This window comes from Solanum stenotomum, chromosome 4 (genome assembly GCF_019186545.1).
Source record: "Solanum stenotomum isolate F172 chromosome 4, ASM1918654v1, whole genome shotgun sequence".
Lineage (NCBI taxonomy): Eukaryota > Viridiplantae > Streptophyta > Magnoliopsida > Solanales > Solanaceae > Solanum > Solanum stenotomum.
In genome coordinates this window covers 47,047,505-47,059,875 of record NC_064285.1, presented here as the reverse complement: position 1 = coordinate 47,059,875, position 12,371 = coordinate 47,047,505, and positions in this window count along the sequence as shown.

Here is a 12,371-nt window from a genome sequence, read left to right as displayed (position 1 = left end):
TATAATGAAGGGAGGGGTCCTATTTATATAATAGAAGAGGGGCGTGGTAATAAGGGAAGGAACATTTTAAGGAATCAATTAATATAACAATTTCCTTATTTCAAAGGAGCCAAATCAGATTTTAATAAAAATATTATTACCAAATTATGAGCAACTAAATATGGCAAAGAAATAATTAAGAGTTTTCAATAGTGCAAGAACCGGTTGGAAATAAATATTTACCCAATGTTAAATTACCATAAGTAGACAAATAAGCATCAATCAAGAATATTAATTTCCTTTAAGAAAAGGAAAAAAACCCAAATCAGTCCAAACAATTTCTTTAATTAGCCGAGATTTACCGAATATAATCAAGTCAGACAAATTCCCCACTTAATTAAGGCAAGACAAATCAATTAAAATTAGTCAATAAAATAAACATGTAAAATCAACCAAACTTTTTATCAACAATCAAATATATACTTACCATAGAAAATAATTCAGCCCCCAAATCAACTACTACAATATTATTAGCAAGGACTTCATTTTTTACCAAAGGAGGCAATTCTAAATAGTAAACAAAATCAGCCTAACAAGAGTTCATTCTTTCGACATTAATTAAGGAGAAAACGATTAGACTTTGAGGAAAATCATATCATAACCAAGCAATCCTACTAATCAACGGCATGCTAATATCTATAGAGAAGCAAATAGCAAAGAGATATATTGACATTCCAAGTCAAAATAAATGATTAACAATACACAGAATCAAAAAATTAGAAAATTACAAGGAGGACATGATTACGATTAGGAAATAGCAAATAGGCAGATTACAATAGAAGCCATGAACCGACTTCATTTTCACAAAAATATAAGAATAAGAGATATGTATAAATGAAAAATGCATCAGCTTGTATCATCACTTTGGACCCATGCTTGAATGTGAATTTGCCATAGACTTAACAAAATAAAAGTAAAACATCACACTAACATGCTTGAATATGATTTTGCCATATACTTAAACAAGTAAAAATCACACCAAACTCAAACAAAATGAAAGATGTTAAACGAAAGGAAATGATAATTGAGAAAGAGGAGCGAACCTAGACGGATCTGTCAAAGAACCGTCTTAAATACACTTGAAATCCAAGAAATGTCCGCCGGAGCTTGCTGCTGGCTGTCCTTGCCAGTGTTGCTGGCCACCGGAAAAATGGAGCAGAGGCGGCCAGCACCTGCTGGTTCCACGCTGCTGCTTCTTCGTGGTGGCTCCTGCTGCCAATGTTGCTGGCTGTTGCTGGAGCTGCTGGTTGGAGATGGCTCGCTGGAGCTGCTGGCTGCTGTTCGCCAGGCTGCTGGTTGGAGACAGCTCGCCGGAGCTGCTGGCTGCTGCTGGTCCTGCATCGCTGGTGACTGCCGGAAAGGAGGAGAAACGAGAAAGAGGAGATGGAGAAGAAGGGCGGAGAAGAAAGGGAAGAGGAAGATGAGAGAGCGGAGGCGCCACCGGACTGAGTGGTGGCCATCCTCGCCGGCGGAGTGGAGGCAAAGAGATGGAGGCGGTGGCTGTCTTTTAGATAGGAGAGAAAATAAAAAATGAATATATTTAGGGTTTGGGGTCTTTAGAACTAAAATAGGATAGTTAGAAGATTTTAAATCCGGACCCTTGAATCTAATAAGATTAGTGACTAGGATTTGATCTAGGATTTAAGTTAAAGGATAGACGGTCAAGATTAGAAGCTGAAATTTTGAAATCAAATTGAATTGAATTTGAAGTGGCTAAAATTGCAATAGCATGGGCTAGAATTGAAAAGAAAAGGTGGCTATCATTGAAATAAAATTGAAATTGAATGGGCTAGAATTAGAATGAATTAGAATAAAATGTGCTATAATTTAAATGATTTTGAGGAAATTTTAAGAAATGCTATTCAATTATAATACTACAAATATTATAATATTTTTTATATAGTTAAAAAATTACTTAAATTTTAAAACATTTGAATAAAATAATTACTTTTAGTTTTTACTAACAATTTTTAAAATATCTTCATAATATTTACGATAATTTTATAAAGCACGCATACTAAAATGTATAATTTTTAGACAAAATTGATTAAAATTTTAAACTCGAAATATTTTCAAGAAATTCGTATTTAGTCGAATAGCATTCTTAAAATTGCTAAAGGTCGGTCAAAATTGGGTGTCAACAATTGTTTAGTGATTTTGAAGTTTGAACAGATGATTTTGGTTAAACTTTTAGCTACACAACATTATAATGTAATTTTCATGATTCTGTTTTCTTTGAAACATCGATTTCAGTCTAGATAGGTCTCTTGGTTTGGGTACTGAGGCTTCCAGACTCATAGAGAAACCTTTTGGCTTATGACAAACATAAAAGATAGCATTATGATGTTTTGTGACATGTTTAAGGTCAGATTATGCCCATTTTTGGGGATCTAGTTCCTTGAGCTAGTTGGGACCTATTGATAGAGTGAATTTTGTGATTCCTTATGTGGGTTCCACAATACAATTTGTTTTTCAATTTTAGACTGGAGATTTATTGTTGCATTATGGGTGTCAAAATGATTTTATTGGTGCTATGATCACTATTTCAATAGTTTGTCTGCATTCATAGCGGATTAGAAGGGAAAAGCATCAGTTTAGAGGTGTGGAGCTCATGCGTTTGATTTTGAGATAGGCTATGGCTTACTATACTTAGACATTGCTTTTTGATTGTTCTATCATGATAGTTTTCTAAGTGTTGGGTTGGTATTTATCATCCTAGTTAGCCTTATTTTCATTGTATCAGAATTATTGGGCTGATCATGAATAGTTTGATGTTATATTTTCTTTGGTGAGTTGTGAATAAGGTAGAATGGCCTTAGTATCAATTTTATTGAGCCTTAGGCTAGATTAGTGAGTATTTTCCTTAGATGTTGGTTTTGTGGCCCAAGGGGTTAGATTCGATAATGTATTGGATTAGTTTCGACCCTACGGGCTACGTTGTGACCTTTGGGTATCATTATTAGTAAGACTGGTTGGCTAACTGTGGTGTGATGACTAACCAGACTTATTCATGACCCTATTCCTTTATGTAACATAGTTGATCCGAGGTAAGATTCTAGGAGGGGCTAGTTAGTGTCGTCACTATTCCGATTTAAGATTTCAAGAGATGTTAGGTTTGTGTAGAGTCTTTTCGATGTAATATCCTAGGATTGACTTGGCTTCTAAGGCTTTCCGATGTAACATTCTTGGAAGGACTATCTATTCCAACATGAGATTTTAGAGTGAGCTAGGTTTTGGTAAGGCTTTTGAATGTCAGATTTTGGGAAGGACTAGTCATTGCGATGTAAGTTTTCAGGGTATGCTAGGTTCTGATAAGATTTCTGACGTAAGCTTCTAACAAGGACTAGAAATTTCAACGTAAGATTTTGGGGTGTGCTAAGTGTAAAGAAGGCCTTTTAATGTATAATTCTGGCAATGACAAGTCATTCCAAGGTAAGATTCCGAGGTGTGATAGGTTCTGATAAGGATTTTCGATGTAAGATTGTAGGAAGGACTAGTTATTCTAACGTAAGATTCTGGGAGATGCTTGGTTACATGGTATAATCTCGACATAAGATTTTGGGAAGGTGCATATGTGTGTTATTAGGTTGTGCCTTATAATGTACCTCTTGTGTGCACTTGCTGGGCATATGAGGGTTCAACCAAATTATGAATTGTTTTATTGTTACTGTTATGCCTTTATTTGTGCCTTCTAGGCTTATGGGGTTCATGATTCATGACTACCCTTGCCTTTACTTTTGCTTTATTACCCCATTCCAATCTAATCCCAAGTAACCGCGAAAGAACAAATCCTCCGATAACACATTGGAGCCGCATAAATAGGAAGAGAGAGGACATAAGATAATTAAAGCTCACAATCACCTAAACAATGACTCATGCCATCAAACTCAAGTCTACAACTATAGTCTACATGAATCTAGTCCATTCGAAACGATGTCGGAGACAAAACAAGGCTACAAGAATCGCAAGCCAAAACCAACACTAGTCTATTCTAGACTAAGGCCGAACATGCTTAATATAACAAGTAATAATGCAATTAATACACAACAACATGCAACACATATAAACCTCAACTAGCATGGTAATAAACCCAAAACAATGTCGATCAATCCTAAAACATGGTATCTAGGAAGACAAGTAGGAATGACTAGGTATCCGCCCCCAACTCACTCTAATCAACATGTATTTATGCAATCCAGCTTAATCTATATGGGAAAGAAGTTGTAGCCTACCTGTAGGCCGACCACAATCACAAGGCTGGAGCTTTTACTTTCTGAACAACATCCGAACTATACCACACTATTAAAAATAGGATCACAACATCAGTACGGTCGTTTAGAAACCAAAGCAAATAAATGGAGAAAAGCCTATTCTAGAGTCAAATGAAAATTGTGGAGCCCATGCCATAATTTTTGGAATTGACTCCATCACAAGGTCCTATTCAATGCCAAACTTGTGTTCCAAAAAAGGGAACGATTTGGGGCTCGGAATAGCCACAACGAACAACAATAAAGAAAACAATAATTTAGCTCCAAAAATAAGAACAAGGCAACGAGTTGCAATGATAATTCACCTCAAATGGAGGTTGCCCGACACTATTTGATCACTCCTCAATGTAGCCTCGACAATTTCAGACGTGCGGGACTCAAATAACCCAATTTCAAGCTAAAAGACTAAGACATCACACTTTGAAGATTCCAAAGAGAGCTACCCTTTCGACTTGTCATATTTAAAGATTAGTCTAATCTCTTCTTCACAAACGTGGAGGGTCCACCATGAATACAAACCCTGTAAATATGACGATGGCCTCGTGATCGTGTCCAAAGGGGAACAGGACCCTATGAATATGGCAGGGACCCCACAAACATCACCCCACGAACGTGTCTAGGGCCTCGTAAATGTGGCCACCAGGCTGTCAAGCCTTCGCAAACATGGCATAGGGCCTGCGATTGTGAAGGCCATAGCCTCCACCAGCTAATGCATATCAACTTGTTTTTGGCTAGTGAAATTCTGACAGAGAGTTCCAAATTTATTTGAAACTCCGTGCAAGCAAATGAGATATGCAACCCTACCGAATTTGATATTACAAACTCAACACAATAGTTGAAATTACCATACAAAGTCAATTCGGCAAAAAGTGGTTTCCATCCCCGAACTTTGTTTTAAGCCAAAATCCGTAGGGTGGCTCAAAATTAATTAACTCAGAAGCCTCAGGATTCAAATGAAGGGTCGTTCTAGACGAAACTCAATATACTGGAGCTAACGGCGCTGATGGAATTCTCGTCCGATCTTATTTATGTAGAATGTTGACTAAAGTCAAACTTAGGCCTTAGCTTGAAAGTTAAAACGCCTAATCACATACTCGCACTGAAAGCCTCGCGACCTACCTTGGTAAAAGCCTAAAATAACCCATTCAGAGATGATTGTATCGTCAAAATTGAAGTAATTCTAAGATCATCTTCTTGAAACTTTGTTTAAAAAATGACCATTCAAGGTCAAAAAGCTCTTAAAAAGTATAACTCACATAAAAATCAAATGAACGATCAGGTGACGGGACTGTCAGTCCCAGGTCATAAATGACTTGAAGTCACTATTTGACTGCTCTAAACAATGAAAAGAAGGTATAAACACATAAATAACCTGGAGGGTCATTACAATGTTGTAAGGATCCTCATGGTCATTTGCTTGTTTTTGTGTGTTTTTACTGTTTTCCCCTTCCCGTAACTTTGATTTTGGTGAACACATATTAGGCCAATATATCAAAATTTGCTTTTGCCTACTTCTTTATTATTTTAGAAAAAACTAGCAAATAATTTATGAAGGTCATGAATCACACTTTAGGGAGCTAACTACTGATAGCAAATACGTTGACCTAATTTGAAGAACATTATCTATCAACATATCCTTCCCTTCAAAAGATATAAAATGCTCCAGTGATATTCCAGTTAATATTAGAAAGTATAGATCTTTATTTTCAAGATTCCATGCATTTACTTCTTTTATTAAAATTTACCATGCTTTTTCAAATTATTGAATTCTTTTATGTATAAATAATGAATTTTGTTTAATGCAAAACTTGATTTAATTTCAAATAGCTTTAGAAATAATCTATTCATTGTAGAACTATTTTAATGAAACTCTAGGAAGATTGTTTTTTGAATTTTAAGATTTAAGAACTGCTTATAATTATTTTTGGAAAACTCCAGATATTTGAAAAAATTAGTAGACATTGATCGATCATGATACCTTGAACTACTTGTATTAGAGTAAGAGTTATTAGTTTACCATTGGATTAAGCACTAACAGAAAGCCCTAGTAAGGCTTAAAAAGTTATCATAAGTGAGCAGTTAGTTCAAGCACTAGAATGAAAGCTCAATTAAGGATTAAGTATATATACTTGAATGTTAAGAATCTTGATGTCTGAAGAGTACATGTGATAGAGAATTTACAATTAGACAAAGATCGTCCTTGACTATATAAGAAGAATAGGAATAAGAATGTCAGAATCACAAGAAACTCCCTATAAAGAAAGAAAAGAGTACTTCTTACAAAGATTCTGAAGAAAGATTTTCAAAAGGAGCATAATTTTTTATGTTAATTGTTTATAAAGAAGTGTTTTAAATTTAAATGCATTTCATATTTCTTTTTATGTTTTTTCCGCGTAAGTGTCCTATTTTGATTACGTGGGTTCTATATTGGCTTTTAAAAATGTAGATACAAACTTTATTATTGAGAAGGTAACATATTAGGATCTCCTCTCTTCTAGTTGATTTGGTGAGTTTCATTCAGAACATTATAGCTCACGAGTCCTTCGATATCATTCTTTTTATGCATTATTCAGTCGAGGATTAGCTCAAAATTTGTGTCTTGAGAAATCCACGTATCTTTTTAAAGGCCTTAAAGATAATTTGAAGTCATAAATCAATGCAACTTATTCATGTGGTTTATTAGTTTTTCGTTTATCAAATTGAAACAGGCAAAATGTTTTAGACTATGTTTTTATTTCCAAGAAAAACATTTTCTAGCATTTAAACGTCTGATTTACATGATAATATGTAACGATCTGATTACGTCATTAGAGAAAAGCCAATGGTGAAAGAATTGAGGTCAGAAAACTCTTTCGTAGTAACTTGAGATTTCCTAGCCTAGTCCAGATTTGGATGAAATCAGAGTCTAGGGAAATCTGGTAACAAATGAGAGATCTATTAATGATTTTGATTACATGCATAGTTAGATAAGTCGTTAAGGGATCCGTAAGATTTTACGGAATTGAATTCGGGTGAGTAGAACTCCCAGAATCGATCTTAGCGTGAACGGTATTTTCTGAGCGTCGTTGGTCAAAGGTGTGTTGTGAAATGGGGATCTTGGAATTATTAAAATAGCTCACTGTTTCGTGCAAGCCGCTTTGGCGCTGGGTTTTGTCACTCTAGTGGGGCCGCTGTAATGGGGTGAGGACCGTTGTGGCAGGCAAGATGCGACTTAAGTCAGAAATAAATTAAAACCCCCAAAATGTTTTATTCTGCACTTTTCGACTTTGAGAGCTATGAGACGACCCCAGACGAGTTCTTGACCGTTTTTCACCATTCTTGAGGCTAAAGGTAAGGTTTTCACTCTCCGAATCTATTTTTCAATCCGTAGAACTTAGTTTCTTGGGTAATTATTGATAGGGGAGGGTTTTGATCTGGAATTTATGGTGGAAAAAGCCCTAAATTGGGTATTAGGATCTTGGGTTTGATCTAGGGTTATTGGGTTTGTTATAATCCGGATAATTAGACCTTTGATTGTTGATCCTTGCGTTAATTGTATATTTTTAGACCACGAACAAGCGAGAGGAACCCGGAAAGGAAGATTCAAGTGTCTTAGGGGATTCAAGCTTGGATTCGAGGTAGGTGATAGTTGTGATTTCATGTTGGTGTGATATATGTTTGTAATTGCTTCATTATAATGCGTGTATGTATGCGAATGTTGCACTATTGATCACACTACTTATGGATGAGGATAATTGAATAATTTTATGCCATGAATCACCTCTTGTTGTATGATTGTGAGAATATACATTGTGATTGTGATTGTTGCTTGTTGAATAGACCGAGTGTTGCGTTCCGACACACTAACTTGGATTGGTTGCCACGTTCCAACATAAACATGGGATCGGTTGCCACGTTCCGGCATAAACATGGGATCAGTTGTCACATTCCGGCATAAATATTGGATCGGGTATCACGTTCCGGTATGCTAACGGTTTGGGTGTGGGTTCCATGAGAGGACCATTGAATTGAGTTCCGTGAGAGGACCATTGAATTGTGTTGTGTATCTACTTGTGATGATTTCGTTCATATCTAATGATGATTGATATTGGAAGATGGTATGTTGCTCTAAATTGATATAATTGTGATATGTGAGAATCGTGAAATTGTTCGTTGTTCGTAATAGTTGACTAATATTGTATATGTTCGGTATATGCATATTTTATAATGATTGTGGTTACTTGCATGTGTGTCACTTAGTGGGATAGCTGCGTGATCCTATCAGTACACGGTGGTTGTGTACTGCTACTGCACTTGCTCTTATTTTTGTTGAGTACAGGGCATCTTCCGGCGGCTATTGACAGACCTTGCTTAGAAGATCAGTGATCGCCGATTCAAATTCAAGGGTGAGCCAGTTCTTCCTTGCTGCCTTGAGTTCTCTTTTTGTTTAGTCCATTCTATTCGGACTTGGACTAGTTTTTTAAATGATTTTCTTGTTTAGACTTATGAATCTTGTTAGAGTTTTTGTACATTGACTTTCAGGTTCTAAGGATTGTTCTTCCGCATTAGTTTGGTTAGTTGTTTGTTAAAACCTTGGAGTTTATGGGAACTTCCTTATTTAGTTATTTAAACCTGCTTCCGTAGCTTTAAATTGTTAGTTAGTTAGTAGTTATGGTTCTCCCACCGAAGGATTAGTGTGGGTGCCAATCACGACGGTCTGAATCGTGACATAATATATAGAGTATGATTCGAAATATACACTTAGTCAAGTTAAGGCACTTAATGTTGATCGAGACTTGATCAAAAGTTAATTTGTGATAGAATACTAGGTAAAGACAACTTTACTCTCATAGCATGAAAATCTAATATTACATAATTAGAATAAATTCAATAAAATTGGTGGGCTGGGGATTTTTGTTGTTTACCAGTAGTCAAATTGCAAAATTTGTCATCTATGTACGACTTGTATATAACTGTATTTTTTTAAAGATAGAAATTTGCTATTATGTCTGAATATCTTGGTGGGACAACGACTACATTAATTTATTCTAACGGAGGAAGAAAAGGAGGTTGTAGCGATTGAAATTCCAGACATTCAATCAAGCTTGAAGGAGTGTGAGGTAAGTCTTTTTGGTAAAGTGATATCAGATAAAAAGGTTAACTTTCAAGGAATCAAGAACACTTTACCTTTGGCTTGGGGAAACCCAGTAGGACTGGAAATAAAGGAAATAAGATATAATTTTTTCAGTTTAGTTTTAAGGATAAGGAAAGTATGGACAACATAAGATTGGGTACGCCATGGTTATATGATAGATACCTCCTTAATGTTCATCCTTGGTAACCACGATTGAAGAGCAATTTTGTAGTGTTTAATGAATGTAATATGTGGGTTCAAGTTTGGAACGTCCGCTTACACTGGATATCAGAGGACGTTGGGTGCAAAATAGGTCAAGCTTTGGGAGGAACTGTTGATGTTGTAATCCCGGGAAATGGGAACAAGAAGGGACGATATATGAGGCTTAAGGTCATGATGAATATCTCCAAGCCACTGCCTAGAGGTAAATTAATCAAATTAGGAGGGGACACTACATGGGTTGAACTACGATATGAAAACCTTCCTTATGTTTGTTTTTACTGCGGTATACTAGGACATAATGAGAAAACTTCTGTCCAAAGAGCCAAGGATATACGATCAGACACACTAAAAAGGGATCAGTTTGGGGCATGGCTAAAAGCAGAGAATCGTGTGGCTTCCGCAGATAATCAGAGACATGAAGGAGTACACAATATGTCAAAGTGAATGCAAAGAAACTACAGGTCTTAAGGAAATTGACGAGGATTCCATGCACAAAAAAAGAATCAAACCAATTGCAGCCTATGGAGATAACAACTTATGAATCACAAGAGGGAACTTCTGTTGCTAATAAAAACCCAAATTTTGGATATTGGATTAGGGGAGGAGGATAAGTGCTCAAAACTACCACCTGACAAGAATACATATGACGCCACAACAAAGGAAAATGAAGATGCTGCCCAGATGAATACAAAAGACCTGACAGAAAACATTAACCAGGGTATCATAACCATTAATCAAATAGAAGGCCATAAAGGAATCAATACTATACACGCTGGAACAAAAGATCAGGTATGTGTTTCTGCTCTTGAGGCTTATTCTGAATGCTTATCTCAGTCATTAGAATTTGAACATTGTAATGAAAATAATAAGCTTATGCAAGTAAGGAATGACAATCAGAATGAAGGAGAATAAAGGATAAATTGGAAACGGAGGGCTAGACTAGTTGGTGCTTCTAATAGTTTAAATAAGGATACAAAATTAAAGAGTGTTAATGAAAATTGTGGTGAGCTTGTTATTATAGACGAAGGAATACAAGCTACAGGGGATAGACAAAAGAGTGGTAATGCTTCGAATATTGATATAGCAACAACAAAGAATAAAATCATGGTGAAGCGGGAGGCCAGCCCTAAATGGCTTCCCTCTTTACAATGAGGACTATGGTGTGGAATTGTCGAGGCCTGGGGTGATCCTTGACAGTTCCCTTTTTGAAGGAGAATGCATCTTCACTCTCCAAGTATTATTTTCTTAAGTGAAACAAAAAATAGAGAAAGCACGGTTAAGAGGGTAGAAAGAAAAGTAAATATGGTGCACACTATAACTGTGGAGCCGATAGGATTATCAGGAGGCCTAGCTTTATTTTGGAATGACACTATCCAGATATGTGAATCACATTCTTCTCCTTTTTATATCGCAACTTTGATAAAAGATTACTTAGCTGATTGTAAATATGGGTGTGTATTTGTGTATCTAAGCACATATAGAGTTACTCGTAGATATCAGATGCAAGAATTGGTTAAAAAATGCATAGATTGGGGTGCTTTGTGGGTCATAGCTGGTGACTTTAATGATTTTATTGATGAATAGGAAAAACAAGGAGGAAGAAATAGAGATACTCAGACATTTGGAGACTTTAAGAACTTTATATGGAACTTAGGTGCAATTGACTTAGGTTATAATGGAAAACCTTGGACATGGTGGTGTTACAGGGAAAATGAGGGTATAATCCAAGAAAGGCTAGATCGTGTCTTAGTCTCTCCTAATTGGAAAATTAAATTCGAGAATGCGAATGTGCAACATATTGAAACTGAGGCATCAGATCATTTTGCCTTGATGTTGTCTTCTGTTGCGGAACAATTAAGGAAGAAAAAATGGTTTTACTTTCATAAGAGGTGGATTGAGTGTGAAGGAGTTCAGATATTATTTCAAAAGCTTGGTCGTACGATTGTAATGGCTTTGAACAATCTCGAGTTAGCTTGAAAATCAAACATAGCCGTAGATCTTTGGTGGCTTGGTTAAGGGGGGCTAATGGTAATGCAAGAAAGAGAATTATTAGCATTAAGGGGAAGATTACAGCCCTTAGGAATAACGCTAGTAATTTTGACCGGAGTAAATTAAGGTTACTGAAAAGGGAACTAAGCAAAGCCTATAATGATGAAGAAACCTTTTGGAAACAGAAGTCTAGAGCCTTATGGTTGCGTGAAGGGGATAAAAATACTTCATATTTTCACATGGCAACCTTGCAAAGAAGAAATAGAAATATGATAAAAGGTTTCCAGATATCTGATGGGAGGTGGGTGGTAGATCAATCTGATATAATTCAAGAAGTTGAGCAGTATTATAATGCGGTGTTTGCGATGCATCCCCTTAAAGCAGCAGGTGTTGATGGTATGACTCCTCTATTTTTTCAAACGTATTGGAATATCTTATCAAAGGAAATCTGTGATGCTGTTAAAAGTTTCTTTAGTACAGGATATTTACTCCCTACATGAAACCATCTTTTAATCACTTTAGCGCCCAAAGTTAAAAGCCCCACCTTAGTTTTACAATTTAGACCAATAAGTTTATGTTCTACCTTGTACAAGATTATTGCAAAAATTCTAGCTGCAAGAATGAAATGTGTTCTAACTAAGGTGATGTCCCCTACTCAAGCGGCTTTCATCGGTCATAGACAAATAACTGACAATGTTATTTTAGCTCATGAATTTATGCAGGTGTTAAAAAACAAACAC